We start from the raw sequence: 5,895 nt of genomic DNA on the forward strand, positions 1-5,895 counted from the left end.
ATGCTGAACTAAAAAAAGAACTATCTTGCTGTTGTTAATTTATAATATAATGTTATTATGGTCAATTAACATACTTTATATGATATTCATTTATTTAAATATGTCAAGGTTTGTTTTGCTTCATGTGCTTTATTTAAAGCTTGTTATTTAGTTACATACCCATTTAGGTTTGTTATGTCTTCTTGGTAAAATGACCATTTTATAAATCTGTATTGTCCTTTGTATTGCTAATAATATTCCTTGTCTTAAAGTCCATTCTGTCTGATATTAAAATAGCTACTCCAGGCTTTGTTTGGATGGTACATATTTTTCCATTCTTTTACTTTTAACCCAACTCTTTATATTTAAATTGGGTTTCTTGAGACCAGCATGTAGATTTTAAAATTCAATATCACTTTGATAGTCTATTATTTTGCTATATGTTTTGTGTTTGTTCTGTCTGCACTTTTGTTCCCCTGTTCCCCTTTTCTGCCTTCTTTTGGATAGTTTGTTCTACTTTATTTATTGCTTTTTGGTTCTCTTCCCTCACTCCCTGCCTCGTTGTTCTAGGGAAGTTTCTCAACTTCAATACTACTGATATTTTGGACCAGATAATTCTTTGTTCTGGACAGCTGCCCTGTATATTGTAGAATGTTTACCAAGATTTCTGACCCGTACCCACTAAATGCTAGTTGCACCTCTCCCGCAATTATGACAGTCAAAATTGTCTCCAGAAATTGTCAATTGTCCCCGTTGGGCAAAATCACTCCAAGTTGAAAACCTCTGCTTTAGATATTCCAATAGAAATATTTAACATGTCCAAGTCTACTAGAGTAAGGTTTAACTATCACATAAAAGCTTTACAACCATTTAAATCTCTTAATCTCACTCATCTATGTTATAATTGTCACATGTAGTCAATCAACATGCATTAAAAACCCATCAGACACAATGTTAAATTTTTTCTCAATAATTTTGTTTTAAAGAACCTTAAACAAAAAACAGTCCTTTATATTTACCTAGATATTATTGCTTTTGTTCTTTTTTTCATTCTTAAAGTTCCAAGTTTCACCCAGTATTATTTCCTTTAGTCTGAAGAACTTCTTTGGCATTTCTATTAATTAGCTGTTTTCTCTTCATCTACCTTCATCTGAGAATTTCTTTTCTGTTGTTGTTTTTTAATTTTTGTAATAGATTATTTGAGCCAAACTGATGAAATATACCAGGGAGCAAGATCTCAAATGTTCCCCCAAAATTTCCTTATTTCTTCTTCATTCCTGAAGGATGTTTTTTGCTGAATATAGAATGCTGGGTTGACAATTCTTTCCTATTATCTTAAAGATGTTCTACTGTCTTCTGGCTTCCATGGTTTCTGGTGAGAAGTCCATCATCATTATTAACATTGCTATTCTCCCATATGTAATGTGTCAATTTTCCTTAGCTATTTTTAACAATTTTTTTTTCTTAAAAAAATGGTATTGAGGTATATATAGTTGATATACAATATCTATTAGTTTCAGGTGTATATCACAGTGATTCAATATTTACATACATTACAAAATGTTTTCCACAGTAAGTCTATTTACTATCTATCATCATACAAAGTTATTACAATATTATTGACTATCTTCCTTATGCTGTACATTACATTTCCATGACTTAATTTGCGAATGGACTTTTTTACCTATTAATCCCCTTCACCTATAATGCCTATCTCATAATCTTTTTAGTAACCAGTAGACGTCTAGTTAGGAAATTTTTTAGCCATTATTTCTTCATATAAGCTTCCTGCCTCTTTCTTTCTGTTTTCTTTTGGGAACCCTATAATGCAAATGTTAGTATGTTTGATGTTGTCCTAAAGGTCCCTTAAATTATCCTCATATTTTAAACACTTTCCTTTTGCTGTTCTAATTGGGTGATTTCCACTATTCTGTCTTCTCAACTACTGATGTGTTATTCTGTGTCATTTAATCTATTGATTTCTTTTTTTTTTTTTTTTTTTTTTTTAGATTTTATTTGTTGATTTTAGAGAAAGAGAGAGCTAGACTGTAGTTGTTCATTGACTGCTTCTCATATATGCCTTGACCGGGCAAGCCCGGGGTTTCAAACCAGCAACCTCAGCATTCCAGGTCAGTGCTTTATCCACTGTGCCACCACAGGCCAGGCTATTAATTTCTTATAGTGTATTTTATTTGTTTGTTTCAGTTATGGTGTTTCTTGGCTCTGTTTGGTTCTTTTTATATTTTATGTCTTTGATGAACCTCTCACTGTGTTCTTCTATTTCTCTCCTGCATTCGGTACGTTTATAACCATTACTCTGAACTCTTTATCAGGTAAATTATTTATGTTTGTTTCATTAGGGTTCCTTATGGGGTTTTATCTTGTTCTTTGGTTTAGAATATATTCCATTGTCTCCTCAGTTTGTTTGACTTTATGTGTTTGTTTCTATGAATAAGTTAAAACAGTTTCCTCTCCCCATCTTAAAGGAGTGACCCCTTCATAGACTATTTGACAAGCCAACTAGAAATGGAGCAAATGGTGGTCAGAGAATCCAAGGATGCTCTGCCCTGGGGCTGCCCTGGTGGGGTGGCCAGAGCTGAGGCAGGTATAGTCAAGGGGTTTTAGAGCACTCTACACTAAGGTCATCCTGGCAGGATGGCTGGAACTAGAGTGGGCACAGGCCAGGGGGTCCTGGGACATGCCATGCTGGAGCCACCTTTGGGAAAACTGCTCAATCTGGTGTGGGCCAGGGGCCTGAGATGCACTGGGGCAGCCTTGGCAAGCTAGCTCAAGCGCTGGACAGTGTTCCTGCCCATGTTATCAAGGTGGTAGAAGAATGTAAAGCATAGTGTTTGCCAGCATCTCTGATCCTGGAGAGAATTCCAGCAGTTTCCCATTCATTTGGAAGATACTGTATTAAATCAATATCCTTTATGTATATTCTAGGTGCCCTTTAAGGTGCTGTTTTTACCTGTGCCTCAGGGCTGGTGAGCCTGTGCATGGGTCCCTCAGTGATTTCCTTCTGGCTACAGAACTCAGCTTGGGGATGGGGCTCCCACTGTTACCTTGTCTCCATCTCTCCTACCTTTCTTTATGTGTTAACCTCTGTCATTTGTTGTGCAGTAGCTGTTCAATCAGCCTTTAATTGTTCTTCAGGAGGAATTTCTTTATATATAAGTGTATATTTGCTGTGTCCATGGTAGGAGGTGAATTCAAGGTGTTACTATGCCACCAACTAGGATCTTGCCCAAAACTTTTTTTCTTCACATTTAATTTTCAGTAGTTTGATTATAATGTTTCTGGGTGTGGTTTTATTCTGTTTTATTCTCATTGAACTTCTCGAATCTTCAAGTTAATGTCTTTCACCAAATTTGGAAAGTTTTCAGCAACTGTTTTCCCAAATATCTTTTTCTTTTTCTTTATTTTTATTTTGTATGTGTGTGTGTGACAGAGACAGAGAGAGAGAGAGGGACAGATAGGGACAGAGGACAGACAGACAGGGAGGGAGAGAGATGAGAAGCATCAATTCTTTGTTGCAGCACCTTAGTTGTTCACTGATTGCTTTCTCATATGTGCCTTGACAGGTGGGGGGGGGCTACAGCAGAGCAAGTGACCCCTTGCTCAATCCAGCGACCTTGGGTCTAAGCTGGTGAGCTTTGCTCAAACCAGATGAGCCCATGCTCTAGCTGGTGACCTCGGAATTTCGAACCTGGGTCCTCTGCATCCCAGTCCAGCACTCTATCCACTGCACCACTGCCTGGTCAGGCTCAAATATCTTTTGAGCAATTATTTTCTGCACCAATTTTTTTTTGTATTTTTATAAAGTGAGAAGTGGGGAGGCAGATTGACAGACTCCCACATGTGCCCAACTGGGATCTACCCGGCATGCCCACTAGGGAGCGATGCTCTGCCCATCTGGGGCATTGTTTTGTTACAACCAGTGCCATTCTAGCACCTGAGGCTGAGGCCATGGAGCCATCTTCAGTGCCCTTGCTCCAATGGAGCCTTGGCTGTGGGAGAGGTAGGCAGAGATAGACAAAAAGGAGAGAGGGGAGAGTGGAGAAGCAGATGGGCACTTCTCCTGTGCGCCCTGGCCAGGAATCGAACCCAGGACTTCCACATGCTGGGCCAATGCTCTACCACTGAGCCAGCCAACCAGGGCTGCAACAATTTCTTTAGTGTTCAATTTTTCATGTGGTCTCATGACTCCCTAAAGTTCTATTCAGTTTTTCTAATCTTTTTTCTCTTGTTCTCAAATTGAATAATTTCTATTAATCTCTCCAAGTTCATTGACTCTTTTCTCTGATAGCTTCATTCTGCTATTGAACTCATCCAGGAGAGTGTACATTTTAGTATGATTTTGTTCTTTTTAAAAATTTAATTTCTTTGCTAAGAACTTTCATCTTTCTATTTATTTTATTTCATGTCTGTTTATCTTTATCTCACAGAACTTATTTAACATCTGCTATAAAGTCTTTGTCTTATAATTTCAACACCTATATCATCTTGGGCTCGCCATTTGTTGATTATCTTTTCCCCTGATAATTGGTCACATTTTCCTTGTCTTTTGCTTATTAAGTAATTTTAGATTGTCTTCTAAACATTTTCATTTTTAATTTTGTAGACATGAATCCTGTTAAAACATCCTAATGGATGTAATTATTATTATCATTATTATTATTTTATTACTGTTTTAGCAAGTAATCAACCCCAAAAAACTTTAGACTGCAATTTTTCTTTTTTTCTTTTTCTTTTTGTATTTTTCTGAAGCTGGAAACGGGGAGAGACAGTCAGACAGACTCCCGCATGCACCCGACCGGGATCCACCCGGCACGCCCACCAGGAGCGATGCTCTGCCCACCAGGGGGCGATGCTCTGCCCCTCCGGGGGGTCGCTCTGCCACGACCAGAGCCACTCTAGCGCCTGGGGCAGAGGCCAAGGAGCCATCCCCAGCGCCCGGGCCATCTTTGCTCCAATGGAGCCTTGGCTGCGGGAGGGGAAGAGAGAGACAGAGAGGAAGGAGAGGGTGGGGATGGAGAAGCAAATGGGCGCTTCTCCTATGTGCCCTGGCCCGGAATCGAACCCGGGTCCCCCGCACGCCAGGCCGACGCTCTACCGCTGAGCCAACCGGCCAGGGCCAGACTGCAAGTTTTTATAATCACTTTCTATACAGCAGGCAAGACATCAGAGTGTGCAGCATCTTCAAACCTGCCAGCAAGTGAGCAGATCCTCTGTGCCCCCCTAGGGACTCTGGTTGTCACCATGGTGGATTCCCAGCACATCTCAGCTCTCAGCTTCTGGGCCACCTGCACCAACTTCCCGTGCACCAAAAAGGGAATTCTTCTGTTTGCTGAGATTATATTCTGCTTGGTGATTATGATCTGCTTCAGTGCCTAACACCTAAATACTCCTCCCTGTTGGAGGCTGAGCTGACCCTTGCTGTTTTCTTCTTTTTTCATCTACTTGAGTGGCCTGCATACCAAGATAAAATTCATCAACTGGCCATGGTGTGATTTCTTCTGCTTTCACAACAGCGATCCTCTACATAACCACCTCCATACTTGTCCTTGTTGAGAAAAGATACTACTCCAAAATCCTCCAAGTGGTACTGGAGGCCTATGTCTCCCTCCCCTTAACACAGCAAAGACAGACAGCAGCCCCTACTGACACGGCAGATGGCCCAGTATAGTGAATTCTCTTCATTTCTCTCTGTGACCTGCAAATAAATCATCCATTGACGTAATTCCTCCCACCCTTATAACATTTCTCACCAACTCACAGCTCCCTATTGAGGTAAAAATGCCTTATGGAAAGAATTTGTCTTACAGTCTGCCAATCAACCCTTCTGGCTGTGGCCATCTTTAAGGATGTGCCTAGGTCCCCATTCTGCAATATCCAAAAGGAGACACTAATTTT

General features: G+C 40.0%; 1 pseudogene; it reads left to right on the forward strand.

Moving 5' to 3' along the window:
* The first annotated feature begins 5,241 nt into the window (after positions 1 to 5,241).
* LOC136315679 (proteolipid protein 2 pseudogene) lies at positions 5,242 to 5,668 on the forward strand (annotated as a pseudogene).
* Positions 5,669 to 5,895: the final 227 nt, after the last annotated feature.

This window comes from Saccopteryx bilineata, chromosome 11 (genome assembly GCF_036850765.1).
Source record: "Saccopteryx bilineata isolate mSacBil1 chromosome 11, mSacBil1_pri_phased_curated, whole genome shotgun sequence".
NCBI classification, from domain to species: Eukaryota; Metazoa; Chordata; class Mammalia; order Chiroptera; family Emballonuridae; genus Saccopteryx; species Saccopteryx bilineata.